Source organism: Pinus tabuliformis, chromosome 7 (assembly GCF_031772625.1).
Source record: "Pinus tabuliformis cultivar Carrire ecotype Pingquan chromosome 7, CPIR1, whole genome shotgun sequence".
Classification (NCBI taxonomy): Eukaryota; Viridiplantae; Streptophyta; class Pinopsida; order Pinales; family Pinaceae; genus Pinus; species Pinus tabuliformis.
Genome location: NC_142293.1, coordinates 1304181593 through 1304197322, shown reverse-complemented (window position 1 = coordinate 1304197322; position 15730 = coordinate 1304181593). Strand labels below are relative to the sequence as shown.

The 15730-nt window shown below is 33.2% G+C and overlaps 1 pseudogene; it reads left to right on the top strand.

The window, feature by feature from the left end:
* The first annotated feature begins 13127 nt into the window (after window positions 1-13127).
* Window positions 13128-13751, top strand: LOC149252286 (non-structural maintenance of chromosomes element 4 homolog A pseudogene; annotated as a pseudogene).
* Window positions 13752-15730: the final 1979 nt, after the last annotated feature.

Genomic DNA, 15730 nt, shown 5'->3' with positions numbered 1-15730 from the left:
ACACTCCCTCATATATCAAAGACTCCTCTTCCTTCATAGAATGGATCAAAAACCTAGAATTTAATGACAATGACCTAATGGTTAGCTTTGACGTAGTATCTCTATACACCATGATTCCTGTAGATGAAGCCTTAGAAGTGCTAAAAAATATTACTGACTTAGAAACTGTGGAACTTATAAGAATTTGCCTTAAATCCTCATACTTCAGTTTTAAAGGTAAAATTTATGAGCAAACCCATGGTGTTGCAATGGGTTCCCCATTATCCCCATTGATTGCCAATCTTTACATGGAACACTTTGAGAAAATGGCTCTTAGGTCTTTCCCCTTCACACCTGAAGAGTGGAAACGGTTTGTAGATGATATCTTTGCTAAATGGAGCCATGGCTTAGATAGGCTCAAGGAATTCTTATCCCATATAAATAGCCTCTCCCAACACATAAAATTCACCATTGAAATTGAGCAAGACAACCAGCTCCCCTTCTTAGATGTCCTCCTCACCAAGAAAGAAGGCAAGTTAAGCCACCAGGTCTTCAGGAAGAAAACACACACTGACAAGTATCTTCATGCAAACTCCCACCACCATCCTAAGCAAAAAATGGGTGTCATCAAAACCCTAACCACGAGAGCCTCCAGAATCTCTGACCCAGAACATCTAGAGGAAGAACTTATCCATCTCCACGAAGTTTTTGTAAACAATGGCTATCAACATCACACCATCAGCAAAATTATTAAAAATTCCTTAACCAATAAACAAAACAAAAAGAAATCATTTGATAACCCTAGAATATCCCTTCCATATATCAAAGGAATCACTGATAAAATTGCCAAAGTTCTCGCTAAGCATAACATTATGGTGGCTTTCACCCCCCCTAACACCATAAAAAACATGCTTGAATCTGCAAAAGATGCAATTGACCCAAAATGTCACAAAGGCGTTTATTCGATTCCCTGTTCTTGTGGTAAAGTTTACATAGGGGAAACAGGAAGATCCTTTGGAGTAAGATTAAAAGAGCACATTAGTGATATTACTAGAAATAGGTCTGATAAATCAGGTCTTGCAGAGCATGCTTGTTCCTCCTCACACTATATATGCATGGAACAAGCTAAATTAATCCACAAGGAAGACCACTATTTAAAAAGAAGAATTAAAGAGACAATAGAAATTGAAAAATCCTCTAATAATATGAATAGGGATGATGGTCTTAAACTAAGTAATACATGGAAACCCTTGTTAAACAAAATAAAGTAACTTTAAGTTATACAAATTCTCCCTTAATACAGCATTTACAACTCAAATAAATAAATAAATTACAACTAACATATATATATATATAATTTTAATTATAATTGCATAAATTAATAACCAAATTCTATTAATTAATTAATTAAAAAAAAAAAATTAACTAAATTTAAAATTAATTTAATTAATTAATTAATTAATTTAAATTGATTTTATTTTAAATTTAGTTCAATCTAAGTTTATTTTAATTTAGGCCAAATTAATTTAAGTGAATTAATTTTATTCAAAAAAAAAAAAAAAAAAAAAAAAAAAAAAAAAAAAAATCATTATTAATTAATTTAAAATTTAAAATTAATTAATTAATGAATTAATCAACATAGTTTTAAATTGATTAATTAAACCAAATTTAAAATTAATTTAATTAATTAATTAATTAATTAATTAAATTAATCTTTCGTTAAATTTAGTTTATATTAATTTATTTTTATTTAGGTCAAAAATTACTTTTAAATTTATTAATTAGATTAAAATTTATAACAAAATTAAAATTTATTTAATCCATTGAGTTTATATTAATTTTATTTTTAAATTAGGCCAAATTAATTTAAGTGAATTTATTTTATTAAAAAAATTAAATTTATTAATTAAACTAAATTTAAAAATTAATTAATTAATTAATATACTTTTAAATGTAAAACCAATTTATTTAATTAATTAATTAAATTAATTTATTAAATTGATTTTATTCAGTTTATATTAATCTTATTTTTAATATTAGATCAAATCAATCTACTATTAAAAAATTACTTTTAATATAGGTTAAAATTATTAATTAAATTAAAACTTAAAAATCAAAATTAAAAATTTATTTATCCATTTATTAATAAAGTGTTGAAATCTAGCCGACCTCTCCAAACCTAGGTTATCTATCCATCCTTCTATTAATAGGTTCTCATTTTCTTGACTCTCTCTTTCTCAAAATGCAGATCTCATTACCCTGATGATGGACTCACCTAGCTAGTCCGAAACGTTGGTTTCAAAATTGCTCACAGGTTTTTCCATTAATTAAATACTATCCCTTGTTCGCCTAAGAATGGCCTATAACTCATCTTAGGCTACTCATGCCCAATCTTAGCTCATCTCACTTAAGAAGTTACCAAGTCAAGGCTCACGCCTAACCATGGCAAGAAAACAGCTAAGCAACATAGTTTACATCTTGACATGACCTAGCACCTGGCATGTCTAACAATCCCTTGGCACTATGTGGCACGTGTTGGTATTCCATGCATACCATGACATTATTTAACACTCCTTATCATATCGTACCACTCCTTGACATGTCATGGCACTCTTGCATGCCTTGGAACTACCTAGCATATAACTTTATCACTCCCTCTTGAGGACACGTGGAATTCATTGACACTCCCTATCATACACTCTTATTCGTTCATTTCCATGCATTTTGAAATAGTTTTCCTTTGTGTTTATGTCTCACTCCCTAACACTACCTGACACACACTGGCATAGCCTGAAACGCATTGGCACACCCTGACACACATTGGCATACCTTGGCATGTCACCCTAACACTCGAGCATTTCTTAGCACCACCTAACATACCCTGTCATACCCTCCTTAGCACACCTAGAACTTGTTGACACTCCTTGTCACACACTCTTAGTCATTCATTTCCATGCATTTGAAACTAGTGCTCCCTTATGTTTCTCTGGCACTTCATAACACTCTGTGGCATGCATTGGCACACCCTAGCACCTGACACATATGGGCATGTTTCCCTAGCTTCTAATATGCCTTAACACTGCCTAGCATACCTTATCACTCCCTCCTTAACACACCTGGAACTCACTAACACTTCCTGTCACAAAATCTTAATCGTTCATTTGCATGCATTATTTTCACCTATTGCTCCCTTGTGTTCCCCTAGCACTCCTTAACACTTCCTAGCACATGTTTTTGATGGAAAAAAAACTATATATAGGGCAGCTCATCCTCCATTTATGGACAAGAAAATTTGGTTAAGTAAGTCTATAATAAGAAGTGCGAAGATAACCAACCAAGAGAAGGAAACAAAGGGAGAATATTTTGGTGTTGTTTATGGGTTTGTTTTAGGGCTAATAGATCCACACGTGTGAAGGAATGAAGAACTATCTACTACAGAAAAGGTCAAAGATCTTGTTGTTGTCCAAGAAGTCGAATCAAGGAATAAGATAAGCAAGGTTACACGTCGAATTATAATAAGAGTTCATACCATCCAAGCGAAGAAGATCAAGGTTCAAAAGGTTGGTCAACCACACATTCTAGGGTTTATGCAAGAGGGCCAAGAACTACAGATCTAATCCATGGAACTGGAATTTGAAAGATAGTCGAGTTATTGAAGGAAGAAGGCTAATCATCGTTGAATCAAGGAAAAATAAGGAAGTTGAATCAAGGAGGCTTATGACTTGGTCTTGGAGAGGTCATTGAGTCAAGGGTCTAGGCCGTGGTCTTGGTATTCATAAATTGAAGTCTATATAAGAAGAAGATCTCGTTTGGGTTTTCCTCTCACGTTGGAGAGGTTTTGGCCCTGGTTGATTGCATATTCTATGTGTCTCTCGTCTCCTCATTGTTTATGCATTGGTAGATGTCTGATGAAGAATACTGTTTTGAGAATTGTTTGTTATTGTGGATTAGTCTTGAATGTGTTTGTGTATGAAAAATTGGTTGGGTTTGTAAACTATGAGTAGAGTAGTGTTTGATTGATGCATGCTTCCTACAATAGAATGTGTATCTTACTTAAACAATTAATTTAGTTGAAACATGGGTATTTGGACAATTATTTTGGAATTTATGCACCTTACATGTACATCAACTCATATAATGCATAAATATAATGGAAAGTTATAACGTGTTGCATCATAGAAAGGATTTTGATAAAATATGATAGCTTAAATGTACATGATAGTTTGGAAAGGTGGGGAATAACTCTTATTTAGGTATTGGTAGCCTAATAAATTCCTTTTTTAATATTTAACTGTCCATGATGATTTTGAAAATAGGTGGGGAGAAATTCTTTATCATGTCATAGATAGCATAACGAGTACTTTTCTCTATCTAGAATGATACTAGATACAAAACTTTTTTGTATTGTGTGCTTCTTCAATTTTTTTTATAATATATCATGTTATAAAAACTTTAAAATAAGCTTCTCACTTTGGTTCTTGCATTTGTGGTAACATCTGAACCCAACTTCTGAAAGTAGTGTTATTCTGGAGGATACCAACAATATCTTTCACTCCATAAAGGTTTTAACCTATCTTTAGTCTTTGATGAGTTTTTTTGGATGATTTTACATTAAAAATAAAGATGCATCTACAGTTTTCTCACTTGATAATTTAGAATCAATGAAAAAAATGAAAATAATTACGTACATTTATTTGTAGAGTTTACCTGAAATTAAGGGAACATGGTGATTACATCAAATGAGTGTGAAATTTAATTTTGAAATTTTATTAATGTCCTCAATGCTTGGAAAATGTAATGGGATCAGATGGTAAGTTAACATGTAAGGTATTTAGTGAGAAATTACATCTTTTCTAAGAAAAGTATATCTAAACCAAGTGAAATACGAGGGAGAGAGAGGATTCTGTAGTGTGCAAAGCTTAGTTGTGTGGGCTTGGGGCTAAGGAATTGTTGCTCTATTTAACTGAATTAAAATGAGAGGAAATGAGGCAATGCATACTTTGTAAATCTTAGCTATGAGGATTTGGGGTTCAAGTCTTAGTCACTTCACAATTGAAATTAAATGAGATCAAATGAGACAAGGAATTGCAAATTATTAGTTATATGTAATGGCATTAAAGTGAGTAAATACAAAGCATCAAAATTCGAAGTAGAATCAACCTTTGTGTATGAAAATTTAGTCAAGAATTTTTTTATGGCTGAATTCCCCCTCAAAAATACATTTGATTAATGCAAAAACTTAGAAAACCACATCTATGTAATCGAGGTATCCCTCTTAGATGCACAAACCTTTCCCCTTGGCTTCCCATTGAATTTGAGATTGTGTTCCCCTACACTCCTATATGCTTACTAGGGATACTACACTCCAACATGATGGATTCTAAGTGATATTGTGATAGGAGGGATGAGGGTTTTCGAAAAAAAATTTGCCACAAGAAAGTCTTGCCATGTTTAGTTCAACAATATGGAAGGAAACTGCTCATGTAGAACTATACCCATGTGTGGGTGGGACCATGCTCATGAGATTTATTTTTTACTACCATCATAATGAACTACAACCAAATTGACTCATGAGATTCATTTTTTACTTCCATAACAATGAACTACATCCAAATTGGTTGATTGCATTGTCAGAAGTTATTTTTTAGCTTTAAAGTTTGACATAATAATTATAAAACCAAATCACATTTGTTTAAATAACATGGAAACCCATAATATTATTATTAGATAATTAAACATTAATAAAAAATATTTATAGTTTTTTTGTTTAATTATATAAAATCCAAATCGGAATTTGTTTAAAATTACAACTTACAACATGGTTAATGATTTTGTAATTTTGAAAAATAAAAAATATAATTTTCTAGAATGAGTATACAATAAGATAAGAAAATATACATTCCATACATTTTGATATATTCATAAAATTTAATGTTTTTTAAATTTATAAAACAATTGAAAAATATAATTAAAAAATTTAACAATCATCCAAATTAAAAATTTAATTTCTGCCATGTTTTCTTTCCTGCCTTAGTGTATTCGAATGAATGTTGAGTAGTTGAAAAAAAAGGAAAGACCATGTTGCCACTTTTTCTTCCCTACTTAGTGTATTCCAATGAATGTTGAGTGGTTGAAAAAAGAGGAAAGACCATTATGTTGTGTTTTCTTCCCCGCCTTAGTGTATTCCAATGAATATTGAGTAGTTGAAGAAAAAAGGAAAGACCAGAAAAAGTTTCTTCGTCGCCTTAGTGTATTCGAAAGAATGTTGAATAGTTTAAAAAAAAGAAAGACCATGGGCACATCTGATTTGTGGCTATATGGAAAGAGGTACAGGTCGTTGGATCAATCTTTAGGGTTTCTAGTTCGATTGCCATTCTTAAAACTGATTTGCAAATTTGTTTTATATTTTCACATGAAATGTTGCAGTGATTTGCTGGTAGTTGTTGTTTCATGGTTGAATTTGGATGCATTAAGAAATAAGATTGAGGAGGATGTCTTCAATGGCTTTCTCACAAAACATGGATCTATTTTCGCTAGGCAAATTTGGACCACGATGGAAGGATCAGAAGCCTTTGTCTTCTTTAAAGAGCCCAAGAAAATACTTTCATAGGTACCCTTTCTCTCCTTTAATTCCTTCCTTGATTTCAATTGCTTCAAACAATCTACCAACTATTTCACCTGAAGTTAGGTTATTTGGGTTTTGTTTTTTAATAATTTAGCTTCAAATGAACTAGTCCCACAATTACTATATTGGCAATGAAATTTATATTAAATATAAGTTGAACTCTTATAGTAGTTTGGTAGTATACCACATCAGAAATTACAAAAAAAGTAGTTTGGTAGTATACCGCACCAGAAATTACAAAAATAGTAGTTTGGTAGTATACCACACCAGGAAAATAGCGGAGAAAAAACAACCTAGACTTCTCAGGGTAACTCCTTGCCCTCCCTCATTTCAATGCAACATGAAAATATTTTCTTGCTCTGTTTCCATTCTATTGAAGTTCTTAATCAGAAATCTCAATTTCAAGCTCTGTTACAACTTACCAAAAATGGAACGAAAGTCTTTGTTTCTGGAAAAAATCGTATAAAAAATGGAATGGTACAGAAAATGGTGTTTTATACGGTAGTTTTCATTTTTTAATGGGTTTTCCAGAAACAATTCGTTTTTTGAAACCGTTTTGTGGAAAACGTTAATTTGGTTCATTTGCAATATGGATCTCGTCCCACGTGGACATGAATCATAAAAAGCATTGGTTTTCTGGATAGTTTTTGAAGACATTTTCATAGTCTATGGTTAGAAGTCAACTATATAGAGCTTAGGTGCTAAAGGAACAGGTCTGTTGCAAATAGGTTGGGTGTTCTCCCTAGTGACAACACCTTGCAATAGTGCTTAATATATCTTTAACAACGTTGACTATTTATGGATTTTATTAGTTAAAGCTGTGTTATTTTTTAAATTGTATTCATTGATGTGTAGCAGTGTATTTTTAAGTTTTTACAATTTTTTTTTCTTATTTTTTTGTTTCTTTTATTTAAAAGTGGATTCAGTGATTGTATCTAATATTTAAAATGTGTATTTTTATATAAAACTATAAATTTAAATGTATAAGGTTTTTTATATATATTTTTATAAATTAATAATGTATATAGATATTATATATATTTTTATAAATTAGTAGTTAAATAATTTAGTTAATTTTTCTAGTTAATTATTTATTTTATATAAACATTGGGACACAATATTTTTTTTTCCATTGGTTTGGTAAATATAACCTTGCAAATGATTGGAAAAGGATTTTGATAAAACCATCCTATAGAAACCTTGGACAAGTATTAGACTATCTATAATATTAAATATCATCAACCAAAGATATTAATTTAATATATAAAAAATAAGAATTATCTATTATCCATCCCATTAATTGGTTTATCCCATAAATATTGTTTTCATCAGTGATAAGAGAGATTATGTTAGGTAATTTGCAATAATAAAGCTTAACAGATTTCAACTATGATAAATATGGAAAGTTTCATAATTACATTAAAATAGTGATAGAAATAATTGTAAATTTATAAAAATAAACAAGTCTCAAAAATAAAAATACAAAATGGAAATCCATTATTTAATAAATTTTAAGTACATAACAAATAGGAGTACTACTACAAGAAATTACTCCTCTTCATTTATAACTAACCAGCCTAGATCTATCTCTCTCGAGCATCAAAAGAGATCAAATTTCTCTCTCTCTCTCTCTCTCTCTCTCTCTCTCTCTCTCTCTCTCTCTCTCTACGCTTGATACACAGTTAAAATGGATCTAGGTTGCTTTAGTTATTAGCCTTTGAATAGGCTACATTGCAGAAAAATACCATGGACAAAAACCATGGGTTACGAGTACCATGGGAAAAAACCACGGGAAAGAAAAAACTATGCACTCGAGAATCTTATATTTTTTAATTTTTTTGTTTGATTTGATTTTGTTTTGTTTTGATTGAGTTAAAATTCCAAATATTATAACATATTCCTCGGGTGGAAAGGGTCTCTTGGCACAAAAAACTAACAACCAAAAATATATTAAGAGGGGCCTAGAATAAAATACCTAGATTATGACATTTTTTTCAGGACTTCAAAGTCTCTCTCACTTGTTTTAATTTATAAAAGAGAATTGATGAGAAAAAACTAATAAATTAAATACAGAACCATGGAATCTAACAAAACCATTTGCAAAAACTAGCAAATTAAATGAATATAAAGTACAAAACCATGGAATATAACAAAACTATTGGCCGAGTTAATTTAACATAAACAAATCTAGGGACTAAAAAAGAATAGTTTGGTAAGTTCTAACCATGGGTGATAACATTTTTCCTAAAGTTACTTTAACATAATCATATTTAACAACTAAAAATGAATGGTTTGGTATGTTATAACCACAAATGATATTTATTTATAATATTTAACTAAGTAGAAATTTAAAAAAATCACAATTTAATAATTTATTTCACTTATTTATATTGATCAACCACACTTGTTAATTGGAAATATTGACTCAGATAACAAATTTTAATGGATCCAATAGAATGAAATGAAAATTAATAAAAAATAACTAATATCAAGAAAGAATATCTAAATTTAACATAAAAATAAATTTACTATACAAAATCATATATATGATGCATTAAAATAATTAATATAAAACCTGACTACATACAATAATCATTTAATCAATGTAAATAGAAATATGAGATAGTCATTATACACTTTAACAATAATTATGGTAAAAAATATATACTAGCCTAGATCCATCTTAGTTTTGAATATACCAACACCCTAAAGGGATCAAATCTCTTTTACAAATTAGTAATGTGTGTGTGTGTGTGTGTATATATATATATATATATATATATAAATTAGTAGTTAAATAATTTAGCAAATTTTTTTTCTCACAAACTATCAATTTAATATCTAGTTCAACTATACTTTTAAAATATATTATTGTTATTATTATAAAGATTAGTTTTCTATTATAATGGATTAAAGATAAATTTTTGAAAGTTTCCTCTTTAGATTTTGTCTTCAAACACATGTTGTAGTATTTATGGTTCTGCAAGTGGCAATAGTTCGAGACAACCCTCTATTTTTGGCTCCATATATAATGGAGGTCAACTCAATCTCCATCATCTTGTTACCCAACCATGAAAACAATATCCCAATAACTCTGTGGAAAATGATACAATAGATCCCAATTTTGAGGTCCACTCATGTCACATCCAAGAATATATACAATGTACCTGGGATCATGTACTCATCAGGAAAATGCAAAGGCTAAATCAAACTTGAATTTGATGCCAAGTGTTTCTTCACTATTGTATTTGCTGGCCTAGAGTATCAAACATGGGTATTCAAGAATGGCTTATGCTGGAAATGGAAGCTTTTGTTGATCACTATATGTATTAAGGGATGGCCAATGTGAGCAGCTAAAGCCTATGAGGAACTACCTATGAACCATAGTATTCGAGAATGTTCATGATGAATGCTTGGTTTTATGTTTCATATTTTTCTTCTTTTTCTCTCTCCTTGTTTCTTGAATGTGAAACAAATGCTTGGTTGTATGTTTCATATTTGTCTTATTTTTCTCTCTCCTCGTTTCTTGAATGTGAAATCTCCAAACTCTGTTTCTCGTCTTGTTTTCATTTCTCGTTTTGTTTCCCCTTTCTGGTTTCTAGTAACATAGATTTCAAGCCCTTCCTTCTAGCTTTGGTTGAATTTCTGCATTTCTCTCAACTCGAAAAGTAGGTGATAGAAGGGATGGGTAGAAATCTTGGTACCCGAGATAGAGTTAAAGAGGAAGAAACATTGAGTTAGACACTATAATATTCCTATCGTGGGGTAAAAGGATCACAACAAGGCCACAGTAGGCCCCCGAGAGAGAATGAAGATGCTACAGCATGCAGTGGTAACAATCAGAGTATGGTGCAGTGCCGTATATTAAGGTCCACCAACGACATCGTATTAGCAAAAATCTAAGCATAAAAATAAATTGAAACAAAAACAAAAGGGAAACCCTCACAAACTTGTCAGGCCCTTGCTCAATCATCGGGCAACATTTGGGTATGAAAAATCAAGGATCCCTTCTTCAAAGTCCCTATTTGCTTTTATAGATCTCTTCATATTGATGGATGGCTTCAAGCCTCATCGAGTGGCCATTGGATGAGTGTTGGGCAGTTGCATTCATTAAACTTCTTAGCAACTATTTGAATTTTTTTTAATTTAAAACTTTTATACAAAACTTTGACTTTCGCATTTTGTAATTTGGTGCATATGTTTTCTACTCATGCCACATTTGTTTAAATAAAATACATATTTATTTTCTTTTGATTATGTTTCTCAACTATGGCCGTGGATTTATCTTGGACAAGTAATGAAAATAAGATATGTTCCAGGGAATTGAACATATGTTTTTTCATCACTTGTATTGATATACTTTGACAGCACGGGCACAGAAACCTGAACCCATTGCTTCATCGCACTATGACCAATAGAGACTTTCCTAGCAGTTGAGCACAAAACATAGCCCATATCATTCAAAGATATACTGGTGTTATTCTTTCACCTTGAGATGGATATGTATTTGTTTTATTGCAGCAAGGAAACAACTGCTACATTACAATACATCAACTATACTCAAAGGCAAAAACTATTTTTCCCATACAACCACGTTGAGAGTAATAAGTATCTTCCCATGTGTCATCATAGCAACATATTCCACTTTTCTAATTAATTATGTTTCTCATTCTAGTGGCCGCCATTATTGTTCAGGTTTCTCCTCTCACTTTTTTCCTCCATGAAAGTTGATAAGGAAATGCTAAGGCAATGCTAAATGTCAAATTTTAGCAGACATTCTGAAAACCTTTTTGATCCATTTTCTAACATGGTCCACAATATGCTTTGCTAGTACTACGATGTATCTCTTCCAAAACTTGATTATCCTTCATAGCTGGACAACTAATTTGATAAATGATCTCTTTAAATCTGTCTTGGACTCGAACTTTATTGGATGTTCTTGAAGATGGGCCAAGTTTTCACCCAAAACGTCCAAACATATCAATAACAACACATAATGTAATAGAAATATTCATCCTCATCCAATTATTAAATGCAGAAATTTTCCTCTAAAAGCTTGGATTTCCCATACACTAGGGCTATTACTTATATAACCCCTGGTTTTAGTTTCTCTTGCATGTTTGGCGATTAAGCTATAATATGTCAAAATATAGAGTTCCTTGATGTCTTCACTCCAATTTCTTGGATGCCATCTCAAAGAAAGGCTCAAAGGATATTCCAAATATTATCTTTAGAGGTTGCCATTTCGACCCGAAAGGCCGAGTATCCATGCCATCAGTCACACTCTTCTATGGATGCGTACATTACCAAGCAATTTATCATCAATAAACATTGTTGCAAGACAATAATCGATCAAATAAATTTATGAGACGTTCTGGATATCTAAAATATTTCCTTATAAAGCTCAAGTTTAGCAAAGCATGCAACACATGGATCATGAAACAATGGATCCTCACACTAATATATTCACCATGGGATTGAGACAAAGATATACAAATTGTAAACTCCCTCATGTAGATGAGAAAGTGGTGTTGGAAACTTTCCAAGTTAGAGTTGACATTCTCACCATATTCAAATGGTGTCCTTCCTTAATGTAAACAATTCTTCAATAACATGGCCACTCTCCCACATGTGTCACTTCTCCCAATCCTCACACTTAATTGGAACACTGCACCTACACATTTCATTCGACAATGTGTATGTCTTGGAACTTTATATCCAATGCAGTGGGCCTTCATCCCTCTTCTATTACAAAGCAGACTTCTCAAGGTAGGGGAAATCACAACTCCCTGCCCTCCCTCATTTCAATGCAACACGAAAATCTTTTCTTGCTCTCTTTACATTTCATGGTAGTTCATCAATCAGAAATCTAAATTTCAAGCCCATCCTTCCAACTTTGGTTGAATATTTTCTTTTCTATCAACTCTAAAAGAAGATGATAGAAAGGATGGGTAGAGGGCTTGGTACCCAAGCTAGAGTTAAAGAGGAAGAAACATTGAGTCAGACACTCGAAGATTCCTCTCGTGGGGTAAAAGGATCACAACAAGGCCACAGTAAGCCCCCGAGAGAGAAAGAATACGCTACTGCATGCAATGGTAACAATCAGAGTATGGTGCAACATTGCATATTAAGGTACCATTATCATCCCCTCAAGGCATCGATTGTTGAGGAGATAGAAAATATTTTAAAAGCAGAAACTGGAAAATTTGAGGCCATAATTAGCAAAGTGGAAAGCTTGCACAATTTTGTTTAGAGACCTCATGAGCAAGTTACAGATGCTGATACACTCTTTGATCTCACATCCACACTCCTCGCTACTATTAACAAATCACAAAACAATTATGGTGATACTCCAATTGATTTTATTAGTAGTGATATTCTAAGAAACTATAGTGACTAGGCATATGGAAATAGGTCTTTGGATGGAAATGACGATCAAGCCCAAATATGATGGAGAAATATTGGGCTTTTAGCTACTTCTGTTTTCTAGAATGTGGCAGGAATTTGCACTATGCTTGGACCAATGGATAATGAACTCAGGCAAAGAAATGCTATAGTACAGAGAAAACAGACTAAGCCGATAGAAAGCACTCCACCTGAAGCAGTGAAAGAGTCCCTGGAAGATGAAAAATCAGAAACAGATAAGAATATGGCAAGCATATTTAACATTTTGCGAAAACATAATCAGGCCAGATTAGGAAATTTGGTTCTAAAAAGAATATCGTTTTCCCAGACAGTAGAAAACATCTTTGCATTATCATTCCTAGTAAAGGATGGTAGAGGTGAAATAAATGTCGATGAAAATGGAAAACATTTTGTTGTCCCTAAAAATGCTCCCAGAGCTACAGAAATGGCATATAGAGAAGCTTCTTACAGCCAATTTGTTTTTCTGTTTCATTTTAAAGACTGGAAGTTGATGATGGAAGCTGTTGAAAGTTGTGAGGAGTTGATGCCTCACAGAACCAATCCACTTATGATTCCTTGTTCTGAGAAGGCTGCAGAGACTCCTATCAGAGAGATTTCAAGAAACAGGGGTAGAGTGGTACCTGCAACTCTTGAGGTGCAAGAGGATGAATGTGGAAGTGATGATGGTGGTGGAGGTCTTGAAACACTAGCACCGAAGAAGCAAAATAAGTGTCTCCTATGACTTTTGCTGCTTTTTTGGGTGCTTTTCGTTGGAAACTATCTCTGTTTCTATCAATTCACTGTAATTCATACACGAAGCTAATCTTTAATTTAAGAAATTTGGTATATAAACAACGCTATCTTGTTCTCATAATTAGTTATAATTAAGTTTTCTGGTAGTGCGAACCCCCAGTCATGTGGTACACCCCTTTAGGCATGGTTCCAAGGCCTGGGAAAAACACTAGCATCGCGTAAAAGGAAATTTTTAATGTAAGATGTCAAGTTTGATCTATTAAACCATGATTACTCTCCTTGTGACAGTATGTTGTAATTTTATGTTTGAAAATCATTTTGAGATACCACACAAGAACAAATTTTCCAATTGTGTAGTTGGTTTAATTTGAGAATACGTAGAGATGAGAGTAGGGTAAGGCCAGGCGGAAATAGATGTAAATGCAAAGGTTCAAAAAATTAGCTAGCAGCCCTTACCATACCCAAACCCTTTTACTGGCACTACAAGGATAGAGGTATCCACCCAGAGGCGTGTGGAGAATAAGTAGGGATATGCATGCTCTGGATTGACTAATTGCTTGAGCCTAGCTCAAGCAGGCGCAACTAGTAGATGGCAAGAGATTGGGAATATATATCTATTAATTATGTGTATATGAAATTCATTATGTCCCCTTTTGATTTTCAAGGTGGGAGGAATGCAATGGAGAAAGGAAGATCATATTTTTCCTTTATATCCAACCTATCAGGACACTAGGATAAGGCCCAATAATAAGAGTTGGGTTCACTCATAAGTATATGATTCTAAAATTCCATCATGAAATTTATTAAGCTAATTCATCCTTTAGTTGAGTTTCAACCTTTAGTTGAAGCTTAAAGCAAGATACTTAGCCTCTTTTCAACCCTTCATTCTTCCTGGAATAGCTACAAAACAACCCTATTTAACCCACGTTGAATGCCTCTTCTCGCTATGATCTTAAACTTCAAAATTTGGCCCTTCTCCCTACAAGATCACCCAAGAACAACACTCAAAAAATCTTCTCTTTCACACATTGTACCTACAGCAAAACATAGGACATCCACGTTGCTTCTAGGGCTTCTTTCTTGATGTCTTATGGATCCTTCTTGCAATGGCTAGGGCCTCCTTTTGACTGTATCTAGGGCCTATGTGAGTGTTGCTTTAGACCTTCCTTAACTATGGTTGTATACTTCTTCTTGATGGCTGATAAGGGCCTTCCTCTTGATACGGATTAAGGCCTCCCTTGTTGTGGATAAGAGCCTTCCTTTTTTTGTGTATATGGCCTCTCTTGACTACGCCTTTATGCCTCCCTTCACTGCATCTTAGGCCTCTCTCTAGACTGCGCCGTAGGCCTATCTCTAGACTGTGGCTTAGGCCTCTCTCTTGTTGTGGCTAAGCCTCCTTTTGACAGTGGTTAGGGATGCATTTTGTTGTATCTAGGGCTTCCTTTTCGACTGTGGCTAGAGCTCCTTCAAGACTGCGTCTAGGTATCCCTTCATGAATGTAGCTAGGGCTCCCACTATTGTAGCCTTTTAGCCTCGCTCTGCCTGGGGACTCCTGCACTGTAGCACTCTCTGCTACTTCATCTGCATCCATCTCTACCCACATTCACCAGTCCTACTATTCTCTCTTTGGAGCTCCCGTAGAAAGGTATAATTCAAGAGGTTGGGTACCTCAAGTATCTGCCCCTCATAGCTTGTAGTCCTCCTGACTATAGGTCGATGTCTCCCCACCTCTTCTCTAGATGTGCATGAGCAGTCCCTGTAGTCCTTAACATGCCCTGGGCCACTACGACCTGAGCACTAGTGCATTAACTACGCTAAAAGGTCACTTTCTTGTTAATTTGACCATGAATACGTCTTCTACAAAGCATTATTTCTTAGCTTTGTTTACGTTAGTGGTTTGATAAGAACATTTCTATAGTCTCTTCACTGAATTTCTTAAATTTTTTACATTTATGCTTTTTGACAAAA